The sequence below is a fragment of the Rhamphochromis sp. 'chilingali' genome (assembly GCF_963969265.1).
Source record: "Rhamphochromis sp. 'chilingali' genome assembly, chromosome: 14".
NCBI classification, from domain to species: Eukaryota; Metazoa; Chordata; class Actinopteri; order Cichliformes; family Cichlidae; genus Rhamphochromis; species Rhamphochromis sp. 'chilingali'.
The window spans coordinates 28245060-28257531 of NC_137941.1; positions in this window are offsets into that span (position 1 = coordinate 28245060).

The window sequence follows — 12472 nt, forward strand, 5'->3', positions numbered from 1 at the left end:
CATTGAGACTCTGGCATGATCAAAGCTGATAGTTAGCCTATTTATAATAACTGCACCGTTAGAGTCTGTTAGTTATTTGGTGGTGTAATAAATGTCGACCTGAATCAGCAGAATTTCCCCAAAAAGCTTCTGTGAATAAGTAAGTTTCACTTTCTGAGTTCAAAGGGTCAATTTAATGGTTTACAACAGCCTTTGAAGTCTGGCCAAGTTCATTCTAATTGGGAGTACAATTCTGATGGCAGCGGTTGCCAGCAGAGGGGCCTGTGTCAGACCATACTTTTGCCAACTTAATTTAAGCAAGTGGCATAGGGTCTATCAGGGTCTCAGATCGCTTTTTGAAATTCCTAAATCTACTGTATGTTTTGGCAGACTTGCACTGATGCGTTGACTGGTTTTACTGATCCCAGAGTGGAAATTAGGTTACTGCAGCATCCAACATGCAGGGATGTAGTTTGTGACAAAGTCAAAAATAAGAGTGATGAAAAAAGACGCATAATAAAATATACTTGCTATCTAATCTCTGTAGATAGTAATGTACATCTGTGTTATGTGTTGTGTATATGTGTTGAAGCAATAGTGCGTATGTTTGTTTGTTTTTTAACTACTAATTTTGTACAACTGTCCGAAACAGCACAGGTAGTAGCTGAAATTTCAGTGAACCTCATTAACCAAAGTAAGTGTGCTATTTAATAGGACACAGGTTTAAATTGCAGTCACTTTTACCACTGTCTATTTCCCTATATCCAGATCATTGGGTCCAGTTCACTTCACCTCACCTAATGACATAAAGCAGCAGTTCCTCTGCTGAAAGAGTAATCAGTTCCATCACTGCCATGGCAGGAATGAGAAGAGGAAAAAAGCAGAAGATGCAAAAGAAGAAGAAGCTGAAAAAATATCACTGTTTCTGTGTTCTAGCACGTGTTCTCAATATCACCCTACATTTAGTCGTTTTGTATTTATCCTATTTCACTTCTCTCTCCTCAGCAAACTCAGTATGTTGGTTTGGCTTGATCAAGAATCATTTCAAAATCAGAAACTTCTATTAGAAACATGTAGCAAACTAAACCAATTGAAAACTGATGGGAAATTTAGCTCCACTGATTTTGGATGAGTTTTAATTCAGTGTGTAGCAAAGGTGAAGCTGAGGAAATGCAAGGACTGACCTCGAGCTTCTCAGGACCTGTGCTAGCCAGGTGTGTGTGTTCCTGACAACCTGACTCTGTTTCACATCGCTTCACTTAGCACCAGTTCATATAACAGTTACCTCAAGGTGCCTCAAGGTGCTTTATTTAGTGAAGTGAACAACCATATTAGAGGAAAAACCTCAACAATAACTGGGCAACAGTGGGGAAAAACTTCCTTTTTCCCCACTGTTGCCCAGGGCAGCCATCTATAATGACTAGTTGGGGAGGTTTGGGGAAAGAGAAGAGAAAAAATGAGAACATGGGGAGAAACAACAAAACTCAAACTTTAAGAGAGAGGAGACAAAAGTTAATGAATGTTGTAGTGGAGCATAAACACATGGGAGTGAAAACCAGTACCTTCATCACATCACATGTGATGCCATGGCAGGACCACAGGTGAAAATACCAACCTCATCTTTTAAGTGGATGATGTAATCATCTGCATGCTTGGATGTATTAGTGATGGGCTGGAGGAGAAGTACAGAACACTATTTGGTTATTATTTTTTGACTAGTCTTGAAGAACTCATGAGGTCTGTACTTTGGGCCATTGCAGCACCTTGGCTCTTCTCTTTTTCAACTTGTTGCTGTGCTTGGGATCTTTGTTCTGCTACGTGAGCCAGCTTAGGCCAAACTTCAGCTGTTAAACAGCTAAATATTGCATTGAAATAAAGAGGAGTTTGTTGTTGACACAGTAACTGTGAGGTTCCCAGGCCACGAGGCTGCAAAATAAAAAGAACCCAAATTAAACTACTGTGCCTGACAGCTGGTATGAGGTGCTGATGTTGGTTTGGTTTTCTCCACATGTAGTGTTATGGATTATGTCCAAACATCTCCATTTTGGTCTCATTTGTCCAAAGGACATGGTAAATGGTAAATGGAGCGGTTCTTAGCTAATCTTAGCACTTAAAACACTTCATTGTCTCACCCATTCACACTAATTCATACAAGCACTTTTTCTGAGCTTTTTCTATGTAAGTGTTTTCCATTTACCATTCACAAGCATTTATACTCCAATGATGCATTAAAGAACAACTTGGGGTTAGTATCTTGCTCAGCGATATTTGCCATGCAGACTGGAGCAGATGGGGATTGAGCCATCAACCTTTTGATCACCTGCTCTGCCTCCCGAGCTACAGCCATCCCTCGTTTACCAATATGTGTGTGGAAACATTTTTAGTCTGTGCAAAAAATGAGTTTTCATGAAAAATTACTGTCAGATTTATGACGTATGCACCAGGCAATTTTGTTCTTACCGCAGTGCATACGTTGGCAACTCAGACTCATTTTAAATCAGCAGGCTCATGCTTGCTGCCTGCAGTTCGAATATCACCACCTCCATACATCCATTTCTCTGTATAAGGAAACAAGTTTACCTCCAGGTGAGTGAGAAAAAGTGGTGAAGTTACAAAAATGTGGCGAGTAAAAGAAAGCAAAGTTTTAAACACCTTTACTACTGAAGAAATCGAAACAATCGTCTCTGAGGTGGAAGCAAAAAAAGTTTTCCATACTTTTCAAAAGTGTTTCTGCAGGTGTGACGATGGTAAAGAAAAATGAAGCTTGGGCTACAATAACAGAGACAGTTACCATTGTATCCTCTGAGACGCAGACTGTGGCTCAAGTTAAAAAGAAATGGTTTAACGTTAAAGCCAATTCAAAACAGACACAGCTAGAGTACAAGGGCCATCTGATGTGTCAGACATAAATGAGAGACCTCCAGCATTTATTGGGCAATCATACACAGTGGGATATCACCCAGACATAAGGAGGAAAGTGGTGACAAAGACTTTCATCCACAGGCAACTTTTTCCTCATTTGCGATCTCCAATTATTATTTTTTGTGTAAATAATGATCAAAATTCAAAGACATGCAGTCAGTGGGGACAGGTTAATTGGTAACTCTAAATTGCCCATAAGTGTGAATGTGAATGCAAATGGCTTTCTGTCTCTATGTGTTAGCCCTGCGGCAGATTGGCAGCCAGGGTGTACTGCCTCTCGGTCTGTTAGGAAACATATATTTTCTAGCGCTTATTTGCTGTGTATTTTGTTTTATGCATTTAATAACAGGCCAGTATATTAAAGGCCACCTTTGAGTTATAAAATGTGTCATAGGTCATTAGATTGTTTTGCAAGACTGAAAACTGAAAACATTTAAAGGATTTAAGATATCTCTCAGTTCTTTGTTTGCAGGATTATCTTTCTGTCACTTTATGTCCTTTACATGACTCAAGTGACGTTGGGGGAACACATGCCTACAAATGGCTGTCCTTCAGTGGGACGTGGATAATGTCAACTTGGGTATTTCACACAGGCTCTTATTCATGTTTAGCTTTCGTCTGCTAACCTTGGAGGTCACTTGTCCAAATGAAACCTCTTGATGTAGTTAAAACTTGACAGCTGAGGACGGACAAATGACATCTGAGTGGTAGGAACTTGGTAGAAAGCCTGGTAGAAAACTTGATTAAACCCAAAGGGACTTTACCATCAAAAGGGGAGAAAACAAAAAAGTCCACAGTGAGTCCAGTTTATAGTGTACAATTAAAGACTAATGCCCTCAAACTCACATTCATTGAGCTGGAATATCGACTGAGGTACCTCTGAACGGTCTGAGAAACAGCTAAGAAAAAACCTCAAAAACATTCAGCTCCACTGCGCAAACATCCTTCGTCTAAAAGAGAACTATCACTCCTCACTCCATACAATAAAACTTATAAATATTTCAGCAATGCTGGATTCATTGTTCCTTCATGAATTTTTGAGTTAAACATCATATTGATCCAGAAAATATTTTAACAATGACCTGATGGATTTCTGTGAAATTTGTTTCTCGCAGGGTAACACACTGCTAACCTATAACGCTCTGTTGCTTTTTCCTATTTGGAGTTTAACGTGTTGTATTGATCTGTATCACAGTGAGTATGATTTGCCATTTCTGTTTTCTTTTCCCCAGAAGTAGATTAACCAGTGTGTCCAAACCGGCATATTAGTCACTCTTCTCATTTTTAGGTTTGATTCCATTTGAACAGCAAATATTAAAATTTCTTTGATCGAAAAAGCAATGAAACTGGCCATGAAGAGATTACAGTTGCTGGGCGGAGTGGTAGGGTATTTACACAAGTACTTTTGGCTGTGCTCTTATTTCCCCACAGGTTTTCACGGTAGATGGATGCAGGCAGTTGATGTGGCACAGATTTTATGCTGGATGCATTTCCTGATGTTACCCTCACGTTTCTCTGAGCTTGGGGTCAGTACTGGGAACACACTAGCTTATGACCCCCCCAAGGCTGGCTTTGTGTCTCTGAACCAGGGATCTTCTGCATGTAAGTGATAAATAAATTCTGCATGAAATCCAGATATTCAGAATCTTCTTATGTTTACATGTAGACTCAAAGGGATAAGTACTGAACAAATCAAATCAAACTCATGGATATATGGTCAAGTTAGTTCTATTGAATGTGCACATTAAAAAAAATCATATTAACAGATGAAAGATGTTGACTCTGTCTGTTTCCATTAAATGGACCTTCTTAGACGTCCTACACAGTGTGTGATGCTGAGACATGGCAAACTGGGATAGTAAGATCTTAACTGTTGCTTCAATTATTTAAGTGAGCTGGCCTTGAGAATGAAACTCGGGGTAAAAACTGGCTCCGGTTCCTTCCACATAACAGTTTTTACAGCCTCCAAATGAAGACATGTATACATATGCAACACATTCTCACATCCGGTGTTATGACTGTGCTAATGCTGGATGGCCATTGTGGAAACAACTATGCAAGAAGAAAGTAGTTTAAAAAGATCATCAGGAGCTATCAGAGAATGACTCCTGCTGGTTATGTGAATGAAGGGCCTGTCTCACTGTTGACGCTCACCATTTCTGTTCTTTATATGGGCTAATGGTGTGACTAATGCCATCAAACTGAGAGGGAGGAAAAGGGCCTGCCACACTGAGGTTCATAATAATTGGATTTTGAATAGAGTCTTCTGGTTTGTTGCTGAAAGAGAATGTTATTCACTGTTTCATCACCCATACTTAATCCTCATTGCTCACGAACAAAGTGGTGCACCTGCACAGAAATTACGCTCATCAGGGTAAAATGGGAATAGGAAAGCGTTGAACTGGAATTCATAGAAAATTAATGTACTTTTGCTCAAAAACAAATTGTGTATTTTTCATCACCTCTCAGTGGAAAATCTACCTAATGAAGATTTAGGGACCTCAGCCAGAATGAGCTGTACTACAAGAAAGACTCCCGTACATATTCTTGTATTGATACATTTATTTATGTCCTGCACAGTAAGCACAACTAGGTTACATAGAATGGGCACTGGGCTGATTTATATTCCTTGTCCTCCAGCCTGTTTTATTATCTTCTGGCATGACACTCTTTTCTTTTGACATCAGCTATACTGGTGTTTCAAACAAACAAGAAAGACAACAATGCCAATACAGAAATAACCAACTGGTGGATCCAGTATCTAATAAGAGTAGGGAAACCACAAATGAGTATTCCCTTTTCTGACACTTAAAATCATTAAAATTTACAAAATTGGTTAATTTTTTTAATTCGACTTGACCCAAAATGAGTGATCTAGCCCAAAAACTAATGAAACTATTTGAAACTCTAAAGAAAGTGTTTGCTGAATTCAGGGCTGACAGTTGTTTCCCCATAGATTTCTATTTCATAGATGTCTTATTGCAACTACAGCCATCACCCCCTGGTGGCTACTAAAGAGAATGCTGCCTTGTCTTCACATTTCAGACCTGTAAGTTATATTCATCTTTTATACTGTCTATGCTCATCATACTCTGTTTCAAAATACCAAGATAGTGTGTGTAAAAATTCTTATTGCAAGGCTTCATAATGGGACATAAGCAACAGATTGCTACATCTTTACTGTCTGTGGCTGGGAAAGATGCTGTTTACCAGTAATATAGAGTGTGGGTGCCGGGGTATTAATCAGACTGGATCATAGTTGATGTCAAATCAGAAGCTCAACAGAAGATTTGTAGGAAAGTAAGCCACAGTGTTGGGAAGGTTACTTTTAAAATGTATTCCATTACAGAATACATGCCCCAAAATGTATTCTGTAACGTATTCCGTTACGTTACTCAATGACAGTAACGTATTCTGAATACTTTGGATTACTTAATATATTATCATGCTTTTTACAACTACGTGAATGCACTATTGCTGTGATTTATGAAGGGCTCCGAACCCGTAGTAAAGGGACCTCTGACTAATACCTCGGGTCTGTGTCGGGCTCGTAGTCGAAAAATAGCTTTACTTTGTTGTCTGGGTCAACTTTGCTTGCGAGAGACAGAGAGAGGCGTTGAAAGGCTGCTCCAACGGAACTTATTGTTTCGGAGGAAAACACAAACACAGTGTACAGTCGAGTCTTAATAGCTTACTTACAACTGGGCTCGTCAGGCACTCTTCTTGGCTGCAGTGGTTATTATTATATTTACATGCTTCCAGCTCCCGTTTTTGCTCGATGACAACTCGTACCTTTCCACTCGCCTTTTTCTCCCTCCTCACGGTCACAGACACATAACGGGTATGGCAGTCCATTCTCCCTGCAGCACGGACTACACTGCCCATGAGGCTACATTCTTTAGAGTAGCATTCTGCCTATTAGCTTAGCACAACAACAACAAAAAGGCGCTCTCTCACCCAGGAAACACGCAGAGAAAGAGCGTCACCCTGTAACCATGGCAACCGTAACGCTGCCACCTGGAACAACAGAACGTAGCTGTCAAACAAAACCCAAACAGTCCTGACCCGCGACAATATGAAACAGGAAAATACCGCCGTGTAATCCATTTATCTCAACAAAGTAACTGTATTCTAAATACCACCTTTTTAAACGGTAACTGTAACGGAATACAGTTACTCATATTTTGTATTTTAAATACGTAACGGCGGTACATGTATTCCGTTACTCCCCAACACTGGTAAGCCATCAGTAAGTATTATGACACTGGCAGCAGTGATGACATATCAAAGCTAGGCTAATTGTCTGCCTGCCACCCTAACGTTAATCAGAACAAGAAGCCTTTTCTGCAAAGTTAGTAGCCTGATGTGGTTGTTATTTAATTAGTTTCAGTCTGTTTATACTGAGCTTTTGCACACATGTTACCGCTAATCATGTGACGTTAATTTGTCTGCCATTTTGGATGAGTGACAATCGTGGTGACATTGTAGGATCAAGTGAATAAAGCCCCAGTCATGCAGACCTATGGACTGATCTGTGGAAACCACATGAGTGGAAAATGAGTGCTCCCCAACCTGTTGCGATTGGTTGCTGCAGGTTAATCGTGGTCACTGAGAAAATCATTTTCAAAGCCCATAAAACCACCTGCAGACTAGTCACTGGCCCATTGTAACCACCTGCTGGTTGGAAAAAGACTCCTTGTGACTGCTTTGGTCACCAGCATATGTTGTCATAGTTTGAATGGAAGTGATGGACTTGTCTACAAACACTGGCCAGCTACGTTCCAGTGTGACACACACTGGAAATGGAGACCGTTTGCCTTCAAAGTAACAATTGTGCCCTTTGAAACCTGTGGGATGCAAAGCTGAGGTACCAGTCTTTCTATGAAGGTGAATCATTTCTGGTTTACATCATACTTTAATCAAGATGTATTAGTGCTCAGTAGTAGGTAGGGAGTATTTGCTGATTTCATCCAGCAAGAGTTAGCAACCTCCAAGAACCATTGCCAACCAGTGGGGAAAGACACAAATTTTGTCTAGCAGCTGGTGGTTGTATCACTTCCACTATGGCAGACAACTTTCGAGCAATGTGCCTCAATATAAGGTTCCATTAGAGTATTTTATCTTATTATCTTATGCAAAGAATTTGTAAAGACACATTCAGTCGTACCAAATCGAGACCTTAACTCAAATGTGTGTCATAGTGTCCTCCTTTATTTTGAGGTGCATTTAGAGTAGTGCCTTTTGGCTACCTGGGCTACAAATGTCTTGTTGTCTTTTAAGAGAAACAGAAACATCAGCATGTCTGTGAGAATATGTTGCCATGTTTGTGATTGAATGTGCACAGCATGCAAGCAGAAATGCATTTGTGCACACACGTGTGTCTGAGCATACCTGTTGTGTTCAGAGGAGAGAAAGAAAAAGAATCTGTCTCTGTCTCCGCTGAGAGCACTTGAACTCCGGTGCTTTCTGTTGCTCTTCAGATTCACCTGTGAGCTGAATTTTAATGCCTTGCAGTCTGGTGCTAAGCTCCCAGGCATGTGTCATATCACCATTCAGCATGCTTATAAGTTTAGAATGAAGAGATTCTTGTGGGAGTAGTGGCTGTAATGGGTATATGGTGGATACAGAAGATATGTGCATTTACAGACAGACTGAGATTTTATATTGAGGGTCATGTTGAATTGCATTTCTGATGGGAATAGATGACACCTTCATGACAGAGAAGTCTGACATTAACATGCTGCAAAGCCCATCTGTTTTATGCTCCAAGAATACAGTGGATTTTCTCATTAATCTCCTTAATCAAATATTTATTATCTTTCTCTTACTTGCTCAAGTCCCTCGCGAAATGGAGAGAAGGAGTCATAAGCAGCTGATTGAATTTGTAATTTAGTTTCTATCTTGAAAATTTGATACGCCTGTGCAGTATTTCGGACTGTGTTAATGCAATGAAAATATGCAGCATCTCCCCCAGAGTGTTTGCAAGTTCTCCTAATAGATGATCTGTTTGTTTCTGCCGTGCATGTGTGGACAAAATAACTGAATACATCTTTATGGTGACAGGGCAAGATGTGGTCGTCAAACCTGCTATTTCTTTAGATTTTCTGATTCCCTGTTTCGTGTTCTTATGCTGATCATAAATCAATACTTTTTCCCAACATTTATGGGTGAAAAAAGTTTAAAAAGAGTTCAATTTCGGTAGGTTTCCTGACAATTTCTTTTCACCTTAAGGGTTAGGGTTAAACCCAGACAAGGATTTGGGTAATGAATCAAATCAAGAGAAAAGTCAACCTAGTGTTTGCTACTTACTTATCTGCACTGTGTAGGACAGTAGCATGCTTCCTTGCCTTGCATCTTTGCACCCTTCAGAACAGGTTTGAGCAGCCACCCAGCCCAAGTGACCAGCATAAGTCCTGTTATTTACACATTTAACCCTATAGTATACTTTAAAGAAATTTTAAAGAAATGCAAACATTTTTTTTCTCGAAAAACGTCAACAGTTTTTAATGTGCCATAGAATGATTGCAAGTTTTTATTTTCTAATTAAAAACGTTTATTTTCTCACCAGTTATTATTTTTTATTTCATTCTGACTTTTTCTTAGTTAAGTTTCATTTACTTTCCACAGTGAGTTCTCTTGTTTCAGTTTAGTTTTACTTTAGTTTTTGTTAGCTTTAGTGTTAGTTTTAACATTTTTTATTTTCATAACTTTGACTCACAAACTTGTAGACATCCAGGTCTCAAAAAAGCATCCATCAATTCCTTTTTAGCTACAAGTTAACCAAATGTTTTTCACCCTGTTTAACAGGCTAATGAGGTATCGGATACACAACTTTGTAAATGCAATAACTCGAGAACGAGCCGACGTAGGATTTTGAAATTGATACCATACTCAAAATCTTGGACAAGGTCAAGGTCAGAGGTCAAGTTTTCTTAAAATCTTGTGAATGTTATATCTCAAGTAGAAACTTACATAGGTTCTTTTCACATTTATACCATGGGTAGATCTACTGGGAGGCTGCTGGGTAGTTAAGTTTTAGTTAACTGTAACAATCTCGCTGAGAGGTCAGCAATGTGGTGATGACCACAGACAAGGGTCAGGATTACAGAAGTGGCAGTTTTTACATCTACAGTGTATTTCATTATATGTAAACTCAGTGTGCTTACAATAGAAAATGTAAACATAAAAACCTGTGTAGGTTTACAAGTCCAAGCAGAATAAAACTTTACACACACACCTGTGCGAACAAACAGATTTTTAGTGCGTTTTTGAGAGCTGGCACAGAATTATTCCACACATGCACGAGAGGGACAAAACCGACAGAAGCTGGCAGCGGACAGAAAAGAAAGATGATGTTTTCTCCTGAAGCATGGGGAGAGCTACGACAGAAATAAATACCCTAAAGTTTTCAAAAATTACACACTGTCAGGTTGGATTTTAGGGCAGTGCGCAAAACACGACAAGGCATTCAGAAAATGAATGATGCAGCCATAAAACAAATCTCAGGGGGCAACAGGATGATACTGTGCACTGATGTTATTGCACATGATGATTTTTCTCATCTTCAAGCTGCATAAGAAGGAATTAAAGAAAGTACCTGAATACAACAGTGAGGGGTTAATTGCGGAGAAGTGCAAGTCAACTGCACTTTAAACTAATCAAACAGTGATTTCTCTGCCTGTTTTCTGTGTGCAGACGTGGGCCACTGCTGAATAAGGAGACCTTAAACTGAATGCTCAACAAGACACATGCCTGCTGTTTCCTCAGGTGGTGTTTGGTTGTAAGCAGCGGGTGTTTTCTGTCTCCTGTCTGATGGCGAGGACAGAATATCAATCATTTGGTTGAGGAGTGAAGCAGCGTGTTTGATAAGCTACAGAAAAGCTGATGTATGAAATGCAAAAAAAGGTGAAACCAGCAGCTAGAATATACAGAGAAGAGAAGGAGAGTTTCATCTCTGCTTTACAAGTGTATAACATAGCTGTGAAATAAGTGGGAAAAGTCCTGAAATGTTCAGCAGGTTTCTTTATTAAACTTTATTTTTGTGATATTTTTATTTATGACATTCTCATTTAAACAATAAAACAAATAGCAAAAAGAACTAAAAAGTAAAAAATTGAGAATCTAATAATAATTTTACAAAGACTGGGACCCAACACGCAGTTTTAGGAGTGTTTATTAACGCTGCACACATATAGTTTTCATGTTCATGCTCACGTTTCATGTTCATGGCACCTCGTCCACCAATGTTCCAGCTGACTGTACGCACTCCTCCTATCTGGTCTCCGGCTTCACTATAAAACAGCAAAAGCCCCCTTGAGCTCATTGCACCACCCCTCCCCTGCAGCTGAGTCAGGGACCACACCTCCGCCACAAATTTATACCCAGATAACTCACATTTACTCTGTTAGTTCTTCCTCATTAAAAATAAATAAATAACTAAATGCCTTAATCCTCTGAGTTGGCGATGGCCCTAACCTCCTAACCTTCACTCTAACCGTATATTTTGGAGAAGGGGAAAATGGCCATGGGAAAGAGTTTTTGATCTATTTCAGTTATAATAATTTTCTTCTTTTTATTTATTTATTTATTTTATTTTCTTCTTTTTATTTATTTATTATTTAATTTTATTCTTAATGAATAATCTAAAAAACATAAATTACATATTATGATAGTTTATGGTTAGAGTTCTTTTTCCAAGTGTTTGTTCTGGAAAACCACCTTCAGGCATGTTTTAGAAATGTAACATTGTCTTCTCTGCTTTTGAGATTTCTACATTGATCAAAGAGCTGATGCTTCTGGTAGTGTTTACATTTGTGTTGTTCAGGCTGTAAGCATGATAGCTTGAGAAATGTTGAATGAATTCTAATAAAACTGTAGGGGTGTGGAGTGGGGTCATGTTAACAATCCATTCAAATTTGCCTTAAATCCATCAAAGTCTTTAAGGTCCACTTTACAATTTATTGGATAAAAAATGGCAAAAAGCCATAGAAGTGTGGCGTGTACTGTCAACATATAGAAAGTACTTATAAAGATTTAAAATATCATGCCATATTTGACCTCTGACCTCTCCTTAAACATTAATAAATTGATCTGAAGGCCAAAGTGATAATGCGATATAGAGATATTCAAAACTATGTTACTTACTACCATTGATTGTATTGTATTGATAACACATAGGGAATGATATGTGTGGACTCTAAATATCTTTGCATTATGCCTTTATTATGTACATTAAGAGGCTATGACCATTTATAGCAAAGAAAAATGTTCACTTTATAATTATTACTAAAGATTTAAACAATGAAATTAATGCCACTCATGTAGTGTATACACATATATTAAAAAAAACCCTCTAACTATACTTTATACTAATACGACGTATCTTAAGAACTTTCGTTTCTCTAAAGATAAGCTGAGGATATAATACAGCACCAAGTGATGCCCTTACTCGGCCAGTGTTTAAATGATAGATTCAGCTGAGCTTGTTTAAAGCTGACAGAGTTCTTTGCACGAGATGCCTAAAGACACAACAGCCCAACTAGCTCATTTATCCAAATAATTATTTGAAGCT